This window comes from Chrysemys picta, chromosome 3 (genome assembly GCF_011386835.1).
Source record: "Chrysemys picta bellii isolate R12L10 chromosome 3, ASM1138683v2, whole genome shotgun sequence".
In the NCBI taxonomy this organism is placed as follows: domain Eukaryota; kingdom Metazoa; phylum Chordata; order Testudines; family Emydidae; genus Chrysemys; species Chrysemys picta.
In genome coordinates, this window is record NC_088793.1 from 1,581,144 (window position 1) to 1,594,436 (window position 13,293).

General features: G+C 47.1%; 1 long non-coding RNA gene across 1 annotated transcript; it reads left to right on the forward strand.

Moving 5' to 3' along the window:
- The first annotated feature begins 11,686 nt into the window (after positions 1-11,686).
- LOC135981994 (uncharacterized) lies at positions 11,687-12,959 on the forward strand. The gene is made up of 3 exons (XR_010599193.1): positions 11,687-11,738; positions 11,968-12,022; positions 12,857-12,959. It is a non-coding gene; the product is annotated as an uncharacterized LOC135981994 (long non-coding RNA).
- Positions 12,960-13,293: the final 334 nt, after the last annotated feature.

The window sequence follows — 13,293 nt, forward strand, 5'->3', positions numbered from 1 at the left end:
TTCAAAAGTTTTTTTTCTCTTACTTAATTGACCTCTCAGAGTTGGTAAGACAACTCCCACCTTTTCATGCTCTCTGTATGTGTGTATATATATCTCCTCAATATATGTTCCATTCTATATGCATCCGAAGAAGTGGGCTGTAGCCCACGAAAGCTTATGCTCTAATAAATTTGTTAGTCTCTAAGGTGCCACAAGTACTCCTGTTCTTTTTGCAGCTAGAAAGAGTTACTAGTAAAACAAAACAAAATACACTTTTAAAGGTCTAAAACTTCATCTAGCAAGACACAGGCTCTGTTCAAGATGGTTTCTCTCATCCACAGTCTCCCAGCTAAATGGTGACTGGCTCTCCCCTTGGTCAGCCTCTCTTACAGGGGCCCAAAGTTGCTGGTGTTTTTGTTTTCTTAGGTGAAAGAGAGAAGGTGGGTTCTCTGCCCCTTTCTTTTATAGTCCGTTGAGTCTTGGAAGTGGGTTCTTCTAAACCAGTGGTTGTCAACCAGGGGTACGGGGTACACAGAGGTCTTCTAGGGAGTACATCAACTCCTGTAGATATTTGCCTAGTTTTACAGCAGGCTACATAAAAAACACTAGTGAAATAAGTACAAACTAAAATTTCCTACAGACAGAAGGAGAAAGTCAGCAATTTTTCAGTCAGAGTGTGCTGTGACATCTGTATTTTATGTCTGATTTTGTAAACAAGTAGTTTCTAAGTGAGGTGAAACTTGGGGGTACACAAGACAAATCAGACTCCTGAAAGGGGCACAGGAGACTGAAAAGGTTGAGAGTCACTGTTCTAAAGGAGACCCCTCAAAGCAAAGTGTATCCACGCTGTGAGGAAGGCGCCTGAAGTCTGGTGGTGAAGGCTCCGTGTGTAACCCACACACCTCCTGGGTGCGGTGTCCTGTCCCAGCTAGCGGCACCAAGACCACTTCATGAGAGAGAGCTAAAATGAGTCTCTGCAGCCTTAGCTAAGAGCGCGTTGGCTTTTAGCTCCTGCGTAGAGACTCATGCACTAAGCTCCAGAGGTCCCAGGTTTGATCCTGTCTGTCAACATTACACGTGCGCTTCTTTTTCCCCCCACTTGTGTTTGCTGAAATGTAAATCGCTCTGTTCACTACCATCTCCTTCCCCGGCTGTCTTGAGGACCCTGTTTGCTGCTTATAGAAACCCCATTCCTTTGTTTAGGACAGACCTCTTTAACAACAAAAAGAAGAACAGGAGGACTTGTGGCACCTTAGAGACTAACAAATTTATTAGAGCATAAGCTTTCGTGGACTACAGCCCACTTCTTCGGATGCATATAGAATGGAACATATATTGAGGAGATGTATATACACACATACAGAGAGCATAAACAGGTGGGAGTTGTCTTACCACCTCTGAGAGGCCAATTAATTAAGAGAAAACAAACTTTTGAAGTGATAATCAAGCTAGCTCAGTACAGACAGTTAGATAACAAGTGTGAGAATATTTACAAGGGGAGATAGATTCAATGTTTGTAATGGCTCAGCCATTCCCAGTCCTTATTCAAACCGGAGTTGATTGTGTCTAGTTTGCATATCAATTCTAGCTCAGCAGTTTCTCGTTGGAGTCTGTTTTTGAAGTTTTTCTGTTGTAATATAGCCACCCGCAGGTCTGTCACTGAATGACCAGACAGGTTAAAGTTACCTAGGAGGGGCTGTGGGGTTTTCACAAGTAATGTCGTACAGGGGGAACTCACAACTCTCTATGTAATGTTGCATCATGATCTTATTGACCAGAGAGTCGTTAGTTTTCAAATGGTACCTCACAAGGCATATTTCGTACAAAGATGATGACCATAGCATGTAGGGTGTGACTAGAGGGCTGCTTTGGGTCACACATGCTCAGTAGGGCATCTCCAAGGGTGAAAGGCCAATTCCACTCCCAAATTTAAAGAAAAGGGGGTGCCAACCTGTTCCGCCAGTTCAGCCAGCCCCAGAGGAGACAGCGTATGGGAGGGGCGGTGAAGATCTCTGCCCTGAGGGCTGGTGTTCGCAGGCCTGCTTTGCCTACCTGCCGCGAGCAGATAACTGCCCGGAGAAGGATCCCGGCCTATTCAAAGAACAAGGTACTTGCTGCCTGGTCAGCTCAGGAGGGTGTGAGGACATAAATGCCAAAGAAGCAGCGCGTGCTTTCAATGCATGGGATCAGTGGCCCATGTACCTGTCAGTACTGAAGAAATCTCTATGTTGGATCCTGTTATTTTTCTTTGACCGGTATGGGCTGTATTGCTGGAATGCTACGAGCATGTTTAGATTTATGAGGCGTCTTAGTTAACCCACAAATTGTCTTCTTAGCAACGGAAGGAGTTTTTTGTTTCGTTTGAGCAGCTTTACTACACTGTGGTGTCTTTCCTCCAAATCGGAGCAACTCAGGGTACTGGCATCCCCACCTGTCCCAACTGGCAGATTTGTGGTGTTCTCCACAGGTGGGAGTTCCGCTGTCAGAACAGACTGACCCTGCTCCCCGGCCCTGCAGTAAAATGGAATTATTACGGGCACGGGTGGAATCCAAGTTGGGTGGGTTACACTCAGGCCAGGCCCTGGTCTCCGTCTCTTTAACGGAGCACTGACTCTGCTCTCCCAGAAGCCCCTCTCTGCCTGAACACAGGTTGCTCTTACAGGCCCAGCTCAGCATGTGACATCTACCCTGTCTTTCCATCCAGACTCCATGGAAGGCTGGAGACCTGAGCAGGATTATGACATCACAGGTATCACGGAGACTGAACAGCTGTAACATAAGAATGACCATACTGAGTCAGACCAATGGTCCAGCTAGCCCACTATCATGTATTCCCACCATGGCCAATACCAGGTGTTTCAGAGGGAATGAACAGAACAGGTAATCATCAAGTGATCCACCCCCCATTGCCCATTCCCAGCTTCTGGCAAACAGAGCCTAGGGACACTCAGGGCATAATATTGCCTCTCTGCCCATCTTGGCTAATAGCCATTGATGGACCTATCTTTCATGAACTTATCTAGTTCTTTTTTGAACCCTGTTCTAGTCTTGGCCTTCACAACATCCTCTGGCAAGGAGTTCCACAGGTTGACTGTGCGTTGTGCAAAGAAATACTTCTTTTGTTTGTTTTCAACCTGCTGCCTATTAATTTCATTTGGTAACCGCTAGTTCTTGTGTTATAAGAAGGAGTAAATTACACTTCCTTGTTTACTTTCTCACCACTAGTCATGATTTTATAGACCTCAATCATATCCCCCTTAGTCGTCTCTTTTCCAAGCTGAATAGTCCCAGTCTTATTAATGTCTCCTCATACAGAAGCTGTTCCAGACCCCTACTCATTTTTGTAGCCCTTTTCTGAACCTTTTCCAATCCCAAGATATCTTTTTTTGAGATGGGGAGACCACATCTGCAGGCAGTATTCAAGATCTGGGTGTACCCTGGATTTATATAGAGGCAATAGGATATTTTCTCTCTTGTTAACTATCCTTTTCCTAATGATTCCCAACTTTCTCTTTCCGTTTTTGACTGCCACTGCTGATTGAGTGGATGTTTTCAGAGAACTATCCACAATGCCTCCAAGATCTCTTGTTGAGTGGTAACAGCTAATTTACCCCCCATGATTTTATCTGTAGCGTTGGGATTCTGTTTTCCAATGTGCATCACTTTGCATTGATCAACCTTGAATTTCATCTGCCATTTTGTTGCCCAGTCGCCCAGTTCTGTGAGATCCTTTTGTAACTCTTCACTGTCTGCTTTGGACTTAACTACCCTGAATAGTTTTGTATTGCCTGCAAATTTTGCCACCTCTCTGTTTACCCCTTTTTCCAGATCATTGATGAATATGTTGACTAGGACTGGGCCCAGTACAGACCACTGGGGGACACCACTATTTACCTCTCTCCATTCTGAGAAATGGATTATTTATTCCTAACCTTTGTTTTCTATCTTTTAACCAGTTACTGATCCATGAGAGGACCCTCCCTCTTATCCCATGACAGCTTACTTTGCTTAAGAGCCTTTGGGGAGGGACCTTGTCAAAGGCTTTCTGAAAATCCCAGTATGTCAGTGCACTGCAAGTGGCTTTTAAACTTTCCCAATGGGACATCGGAGACATGGTCCAGTTAACTTGTGTTCAGGCCTAACAAGAACCTGCTGTGAGAAACTCGTTTTAACAATGATGCCCCTGGGCCAGCACAGGTCACAGGTCAAAATGTGTCACTTCAACAACTATGGCATTGGGAGAGCCCAAAATAACCACCACACACCACAGGAATGTACTGACTATGACCCCTTACTTCAAATGCACTGTGGCCTAGTGGCTAGAGCACTAGACGGAACTCAGGAGACATAAGTGCTAGTCCTGTCTCTGCTACTGTCTTGCTGGGTGACCTTGGGTAAGTCACTGTTCTTCTCTGTGCCTCAGTTTCCCATCTCTAAAAGGGGGCTAATGCTACACCTCCTTTGTAAAGTGCTTTGAGATCCACTGACTGAAAGTGTTAGATAAGAGGTAGGGCTTTTTATTATCTCATGATATAGGGTGCTTTTCTTAAAGCTCCCACTGCTGGAGTCAAGTGATTTATCTGAAGAACAGGAGGACTTGTGGCACCTTAGAGACTAACAAATTTATTAGAGCATAAGCTTTCGTGGACTATAGCCCACTTCTTCGGATGCATATAGAATGGAACATATATTGAGGAGATATATATACACACATACAGAGAGCATAAACAGGTGGGAGTTGTCTTACCACCTCTGAGAGGCCAATTAATTAAGAGAAAAAAACTTTTGAAGTGATAATCAAGCTAGCCCAGCACAGACAGACAGTTAGATAACAAGTGTGAGAATACTTACAAGGGGAGATAGATTTCAATGTTTGTAATGGCCCAACCATTCCCAGTCCTTATTTAAACCGGAGTTGATTGTGTCTAGTTTGCATATCAATTCTAGCTCAGCAGTTTCTCGTTGGAGTCTGTTTTTGAAGTTTTTCTGTTGTAATATAGCCACCCGCAGGTCTGTCACTGAATGACCAGACAGGTTAAAGTGTTCTCCCACTGGTTTTTGAGTATTTTGATTCCTGATGTCAGATTTGTGTCCATTAATTCTTTTGCGTAGAGACTGTCCGGTTTGGCCAATGTACATGGCAGAGGGGCATTGCTGGCACATGATGGCATATATCACATTGGTAGATGTGCAGGTGAACGAGCCCCTGATGGTATGGCTGATGTGATTAGGTCCTATGATGATGTCACTGGAATAGATATGTGGACAGAGTTGACATCGGGGTTTGTTACAAGGATAGGTTCCTGGGTTAGTGGTTTTGTTCAGTGATGTGTGGTTGCTGGTGAGTATTTGCTTTAGGTTGGGGGGTTGTCTGTAAGCGAGGACAGGTCTGTCTCCCAAGATCTGTGAGAGTAAAGGATCATCTTTCAGGATAGGTTGTAGATCTCTGATGATGCGCTGGAGAGGTTTTAGTTGGGGGCTGAAGGTGACAGCTAGTGGTGTTCTGTTATTTTCTTTGTTGGGCCTGTCTTGTAGGAGGTGACTTCTGGGTACTTGTCTGGCTCTGTCAATCTGTTTTTTCACTTCAGCAGGTGGGTATTGTAGTTTTAAGAATGCTTGATAGAGATCTTGTAGGTGCTTGTCTCTATCCGAGGGATTGGAGCAAATGCGGTTATATCTTAGAGCTTGGCTGTAGACAATGGATCGTGTGGTGTGTCCTGGATGGAAGCTGGAGGCATGTAGGTAAGTGTAGCGGTCAGTAGGTTTCCGGTATAGGGTGGTATTTATGTGACCATCGCTTATTAGCACAGTAGTGTCCAGGAAATGGACCGCTTGTGTGGATTGATCTAGGCTGAGGTTGATGGTGGGATGGAAATTATTGAAATCATGGTGAAATTCCTCAAGGGCTTCTTTTCCATGGGTCCAGATGATGAAGATGTCATCAATGTAGCGCAAGTAGAGTAGGGGCGTTAGGGGACGAGAGCTAAGGAAGCGTTGTTCTAAGTCAGCCATAAAAATGTTGGCATATTGTGGGGCCATGCGGGTACCCATAGCAGTGCCGCTGACTTGAAGGTATATATTGTCCCCAAATGTGAAATAGTTGTGGGTGAGGACAAAATCACAAAGTTCAGCTACCAGGTTAGCTGTGATATTATCAGGGATACTGTTCCTGATAGCTTGTAGTCCATCTTTGTGTGGAATATTGGTGTAGAGGGCTTCTACGTCCATAGTGGCCAGGATGGTGTTTTCTGGAAGATCACCGATGGATTGTAGTTTCCTCAGGAAGTCAGTGGTGTCTCGAAGATAGCTGGGAGTGCTGGTAGCGTAGGGTCTGAGGAGAGAGTCTACATAACCAGACAAGCCTGATGTTAGGGTGCCAATGCCTGAGATGATGGGGCGTCCAGGATATCCAGGTTTATGGATCTTGGGTAGCAAATAGAATACCCCTGGTCGGGGTTCTAGGCATGTGTCTGTACAGATTTGTTCCTGTGCTTTGTCAGGGAGTTTTTTTAGCAGATGGTGTAGTTTCTTTAGGTAATCCTCAGTGGGATCAGAGGATAATGGCCTGTAGAATGTGGTGTTAGAGAGCTGTCTAGCAGCCTCCTGGTCATATTCCAATTTATTCATGATGACGACAGCACCTCCTTTGTCAGCCTTTTTGATTATGATGTCAGGGTTGTTTCTGAGGCTGTAGATGGCGTTGTGTTCTGCATGGCTGAGGTTATGTGGCAAGTGATGTTGCTTTTCCACAATTTCAGCCTTTGCACGTCGACGGAAGCACTCTATGTAGAAATCCAGTCTGTTGTTTCGACCGTCCGGAGGAGTCCACGCAGAATCCTTTTTTTTGTAGTGCTGGTAGGGAGGATTCTGTGGGTTAGTATGCTGTTCAGAGGTATGTTGGAAATATTCTTTGAGTCGGAGACGTCGAAAGTAGGATTCTAGGTCACCGCAGAACTGTATCATATTCATGGGTCTGGAGGGACAAAAGGAGAGGCCCCGAGATAGGACAGACTCTTCTGCTGGGCTAAGAGTATAGCTGGAAAGATTAACAATATTGCTGGGTGGGTTAAGGGAACTACTGTTGTGGCTGCTTGAAAACCAGTGGGAGAACACTTTAACCTGTCTGGTCATTCAGTGACAGACCTGCGGGTGGCTATATTACAACAGAAAAACTTCAAAAACAGACTCCAACGAGAAACTGCTGAGCTAGAATTGATATGCAAACTAGACACAATCAACTCCGGTTTAAATAAGGACTGGGAATGGTTGGGCCATTACAAACATTGAAATCTATCTCCCCTTGTAAGTATTCTCACACTTGTTATCTAACTGTCTGTCTGTGCTGGGCTAGCTTGATTATCACTTCAAAAGTTTTTTTCTCTTAATTAATTGGCCTCTCAGAGGTGGTAAGACAACTCCCACCTGTTTATGCTCTCTGTATGTGTGTATATATATCTCCTCAATATATGTTCCATTCTATATGCATCCGAAGAAGTGGGCTATAGTCCACGAAAGCTTATGCTCTAATAAATTTGTTAGTCTCTAAGGTGCCACAAGTCCTCCTGTTCTTCTTTTTGCGGATACAGACTAACACGGCTGCTACTCTGAAACCTTGATTTATCTGAGAATCTCGGCTTTTTATTTGATTTTATTTGATTTCATTTTATTTGTTAGCACATTTTAAGCCCTCATGGTTGCAAAGAGAAGCTGGAAAATGTCAATTGAGTGCACCCTAGCGGCTCAGACACCAGAAGGCAAATGAAGAGTTCCCCAGATGAATTGTTTTTTAAGATATCGTTATTTTGAAGTCAATCTCATGATTTTGGTGGGGCCCAGCGCATGGTTTTGGAATGCTTGGGCAGGCGATACCGTGAAAGTTTTTCTGCACTTGTAACACTAGATTATCACTTCAGGCTGGGAGATTCTGCTTCACAAGTAGGGAAAAAACGTCCCTTGCCTGGGGGCTTGAGAGTCATAAAGCTTTGAAAAGACCCAGGGTTTTCCTGGGAAATCTGATGCCCTCTCTCCTGCCTAGTTCTGAGCTCAGCAGCTCAGCCCCCTTGGGCTGTTGCCACATCCTATCTCCTGATGTAAGCACAGCATTGACAGCTCACAGGCTAGCGGGAGATTGCAGGAGGGCAGCCCCATTCTGACCTAGAGACGACATCAGCGCCTGCCAGATGCCAGAGCAGCAACCTGCCCTCAGGTGTAGCCTGGGCACTTGCTGCTGGTTTGAGAGTGTCTCTAGGTCAGACCGGTAAGAGTGTCTGAGCAGGGGAAATGACCCCCTGTATAGAGATCCTGATACTGCTCCTGGTTCTCATCTTGAATGCTGTGCTGAGACGCCTCAGATCTGAGGTAAGTGAGAATCCTGGAGAGAGGGAAAGGCTGGATTGATGCCAGCTGAATGCAGGAACCAAACAGAAGTATTTTTAAATCAGCAGGCTCGGATCAGCTACACCCAAGAGTCCTCAAAGAGCTGGCTCGGGAGGTTATGGGCCCACTGACATGAATTTTTAACAAATTTAGGATTCCTGAGGGAATTCCAGAAGGCTGGAAGTGTGCTAATGTTTTGTCAATTGGTAAATTGTTCCAATGGTTAATTCCTCGCACTGTTAAAAATGGACGCCTTATTTCCAGTCTGAATTTGTCTAGTTTCAACTTCCAGCCATCGGACATGTTAGACCTTTCTCTGCTAGACAGACGAGCCCATTTGTAATGATTTGTTCCCCATGTAGGTATTTATAGACTTTTCATCAAACCACCCTTAACCCCTTTAAGCGACATTGACTGAGCTCCTAGAGGCTATCACTACAAGGCAGGTTTTCTAATCCTTTAATCAGTCTTATGGCTCTTCTCTGAACCCTCTGAAATTTATCAACGTCCTTCCTGAATGTTAGACACTAGAACTGGACACAGGATTCCAGCAGTGGTTGCACCAGTGCCAAATAAAGAGGTAAAATAACCTCTCTCCTCCAACTTCAGATTCCCTGTTTATGCATTCAAGGACCGCAGGACATTTGGATTAAAAAATTAGCACTATACAATATCAATGGAGCACAGGTTACATGGACTGAGACCAGGCTAATGGCTAACTGACAGATCTCAAAAAGTAATTGTCAAAGGGCTCATCGAATGCGGGTGTTTCTGTAACCCTTCTGCCCATCTAAGTTGGCAGCAACAAGGGCCGGGTTCTGTATCTAGGGGTTCCGTTTCAATAACGCAATGCAAAACCGGCTCGAGCCCCCACCCAGTGACCTGGGACAATTACATACCACCCCCTGGGCGCCTCTAAGAGGCAATACTTCCCCTCTCGCAAGCACGGAGTCTGAGTGTAACAGAAAATGTTTAATAACATGAGGTAAACGACATCAGCGTTAAATTGGAAAAACACCACAAACAGGCTTCATGAGCAAAAAAAACTCACCCCAGCAAATTGGGCTGTGTCCTTTCCCTTGGGTTCTTGAAACCAGCAACCCAAGGATCACCCAAGTCCCAAAAGTCCAACAACCCCCCAAAGTCTCTTGGGTCCAGCAACCCAAGGATCACCAAAGTCCCCAAAGTCCAACAACCCCCCAAAGTCTCTGTCCCTGGTCAGTGCAGCCCCAGAGTTCAAGCGGGGGGGGGGGGGGAGGCACACAGGGTGTTAAGGGGCACCTTACGTGATCCAAGGCCGACCGGCTGCCTCTCCGTGGGGTTCCGCCGCAGCCTTCTCCACGAGCTGCTCCACTCCACCAGCTGTCCCATGAGCCGCTCCCGCCGTCCACGAGCTGCTCTGGCAGCTGCTCCGCTCTGCTCACCGACCTGTGAGCCACTCAGCTCTGCTCCACTTCAGCCGTTCCTTGGGCCGCTCCCACAAGACTCCGCTCTGCTCTGCTCGCTGCTTCTCCAGCCGCTCCACCCTGCTCACCGACCTGTGAGTCGCTCAGCTCCGCTCCGCTCCAACCGTCCCCATGAGGCTCCACTCTGCTAGCTGCTTCGCCAGCCGCTTAGCAATATAGCTTCAGGCTCCCCCACTAGTTAACACAGCCTCAGTGATCTCAGCTCTTTTGTGATTTCAGCTCATAGTAGGGGAGCCCCAGTGCTAGTGCACCATTGGCCCAAAGTGAATTCAGCTCAGCAGTCTGTAATTAGACTTCTAATGGAATCAAAGTTAGCTCTGACATTCAACAGTGGAGAGAGGAGGTAGTGCAATTGGTGTTTCAACCCCTCGGGGAGGGGCCATACCAACAGATACAAATACCTGTCCCCATCCTCTCTCTATTCACTGGGTTTTGTAACCCATGCCCCTTGTCAAGCAAGTGCTACTTAGGTAATGGTGATGGACTCACTCAGTCCTTCTGTCATACAACAGGTTCACTGCCCTTGATTCACAGAATCAGGGTAACAAAACTTTATTCTTCCTGCCCCAATAACAAAGAAACTGGGGATCCCACACCAGTCAAAGTAACCACTTTGAGTTGCTGTTGTTTCATGCCAGGCGAGTGGGTGTGCCTATGCAAACAAGATCAGCCCCTGGAGTTCTTTTCCACACTCGCCATAATTCACCACCAGATGTCAGGGTAGAGCTCATCCTGACTCTGCTTACATTTCTAATGGGGCTCTGCAGGGATCGATACTAGGTCTGATGCTTTTCAATATCTTTATCAATGACTTGGATGTCAATATAAAATTGCTGCTGATAAAAATGTGCTGAGGACACAAAGATTGGCAGAATGGGAAATAACGCTGAGGACAGGGCAGTCATATAGAGAGTTCTGGAGAGTTTGTTTGGCAAATGGGGCCCATTCAAACAAAATGTGATTTCATACAGCCCAACACAGAGTTCTACATCTAGGAACAAGGAGGGCATATTCAGCTTTGGATTGAACGATCTTTAGTTTTGTATCATCTGCAAATCTGGCCACTTCACTGTTTCCCCCCCTTTCCTAGATCATTTATGAATATGTTGAACAACTCTGGTCCCAGTACAGATCCTTGGGGGACGTTGCTATTTATCTCTCTTCCAGAAACTCACCATTTATTCCTACCTTTTGTTTCCTATCTTTAAAACCAGTTACTGGTCCATGAGAAGACCTTCCCTCTTATCCCCTGGCAACTTACTTTGCTTAAGAACCTTTGGGGAGGGATCTTCTTAAAGGCTTTCTGAAAGTTCAGGTACACGATATTCACTGGATTGCCTTTGTCCACATGCTTCTTCACCCCTGTGACATTACGCCCTATATTCTTCATAGAAATATTGTTCTATGAATATGGCATAACTAAGGTATGTTTTATGCAAGATGGGTCATGTGAGATATCATTGGAAAGGTTCTGATTTACTGAATGTGATTATCCTATTTGTATGGATGTATCATTTCTGTATCTGAAGTTAGGAATACGGGCTCTGTATCAATTACAAAAGTGCTTGCACCAGGGGAATGCCCACCAAACAGTAGGCAATCCGCCTGGATGGGCCATTAGGACTTTGAAGATACTAAACTTCCTCCTTCCTGAGAAGTTTCCTGGGATGCTGCTTTGACACTGCAGGGTCATGTGATCCTGTCACCTGGTACTGGACATCATTTTGGACTGGTGGTATTTTTCCACTAGGAGGGAGCGGGGATGGGAAAAACTGCCCCCTGGCCCCACATGGCAATCACCTCTGGCTCATTGTTATCCCCGTTTTATTGGAGTTCTCTAACCCTGCTGCTTTCTCTGTGTGTGGCAGGCTTCTCCGAGGAAGAAGAGGCACAGGGACAAAAGGAAGAAACCGAAAGGTAAGCAGCCCCTGACCCCACAGCTGCGGTGGCAGACTCGGGCCCCACGCAAAGCAGAGAAATAGGGTCTATTCCCCCACCTGCCTCCCCTCTTCCTGCGAAGGCGCAGTCATGCCCACAGTCGTGCAGAGGCGCTGGCTGGGGCCCCTGAAATCTGGGGCTCTGGGGCGCTAGGAAGCAGAGGGTGCCCAAGCAGCTCAACGTCTCCTTTATGTCTCACTTCTGGCAGGTTTTGGACGCTGTGAGGAAGGGTTGGAGGAGACTTGTGCACCCCTAGGGACATGGTAAGCAATGCCCCCCTCCATAAATCTGCAGTGGGTCAGTCCCCTCCTCTCACGTCATGCAATTCATCCCCCCTCAGGGGCAGTAGCCCTAGTAATCCCTCCCCTGCCCCGACCTATAGACCAGGCAAGCAACTATTCTCCTTAGAATCATGCAATTCATCCCCACCCAGCAGAAGTTGCCATCTCTAATCCACCCCCATGCATCATACAATGGGTCATTCCTTCCTCTAGCATCATGCGGCTCATTTAACCTGGGGTTGGGGGGGGGGCGGTAGATTGTGTCGACTGGACTGGACCATCCTCCCCTCCCAAGACGGGGAGAATATGTTTTCTGGGAGCGGCCCCGTGCACACCAGGGAGGTGAGGTGGAGAGTTCAGGAGGAAGGCTGGCTTTTCTGGGACGGTGAGTAGGGTGAAAAGGATCCGGTAGCACCTGTGTAATGGCCCCTCCTCCACCCCGCAGCATGGGTTCCCAGTAGGATTGGAACCCTGGACCTTCAGCTCTGCAGCAGAAAGAACCCCTCAGAGCTAAAGAGGGAGCTGCATTAGTTGGTAGCTGTAGTAGGCCGTTATCCTATATGTTGATAGCTTCTGCGGAAGGGACATGACACACACGCTGCCAGCAGGATACACTCTCCCCTTCTCCGCACTAGACAGGGGTCACCTAACAATCCAGCTAACCCAAAACCCGAACACCCAAGGCCTGGGTATTGCAGGGGAGGAGGCTGCCTCGGTGGAGAATGGGACAGGGAGCCTTTCGGTGCCGCCCCTCTGGGTGAAAGAGGGCCTGAGGGCAGGGCCGGCACTCAGCTACCTGCTCTGTCTGTTCCACAGCTGCCTCATGCACCTGGAGCAGCTCCCCTGGGCTCACCGCCTCAGGATCGTTGAGAGGAATATTCAGTACCTGGCCAGACACCAGGATGAAGTTCTGATACCGTAAGGGGGGCACCAGCCTGGGGGCTGGGTGGGAGGGGATAGTGAATGGAGAGAGGCGGGAGCAGAGAAAACCAGACACTCCAGGATCCTAAAATGACAGGGGAAAGGCCACTAAGAGGCTTTAGCTTCCAAGGTGAGATCCAGTGACAGTGAGGTGAGGGATTCTCAGAAATTAAATGCAGAGACCACAAGCTGGGTTGTGAGTAGGATCAAATCCTTCTGTCCGGCAAGATCTCCCAGCAGGCGACTGTCTAGAACCTGCCCCTGCTCCCTGCTGTGTTTGAAAGAAACAGCAATCAGATGACACCTGGGACGGGGTGTCCACCCCACACAGG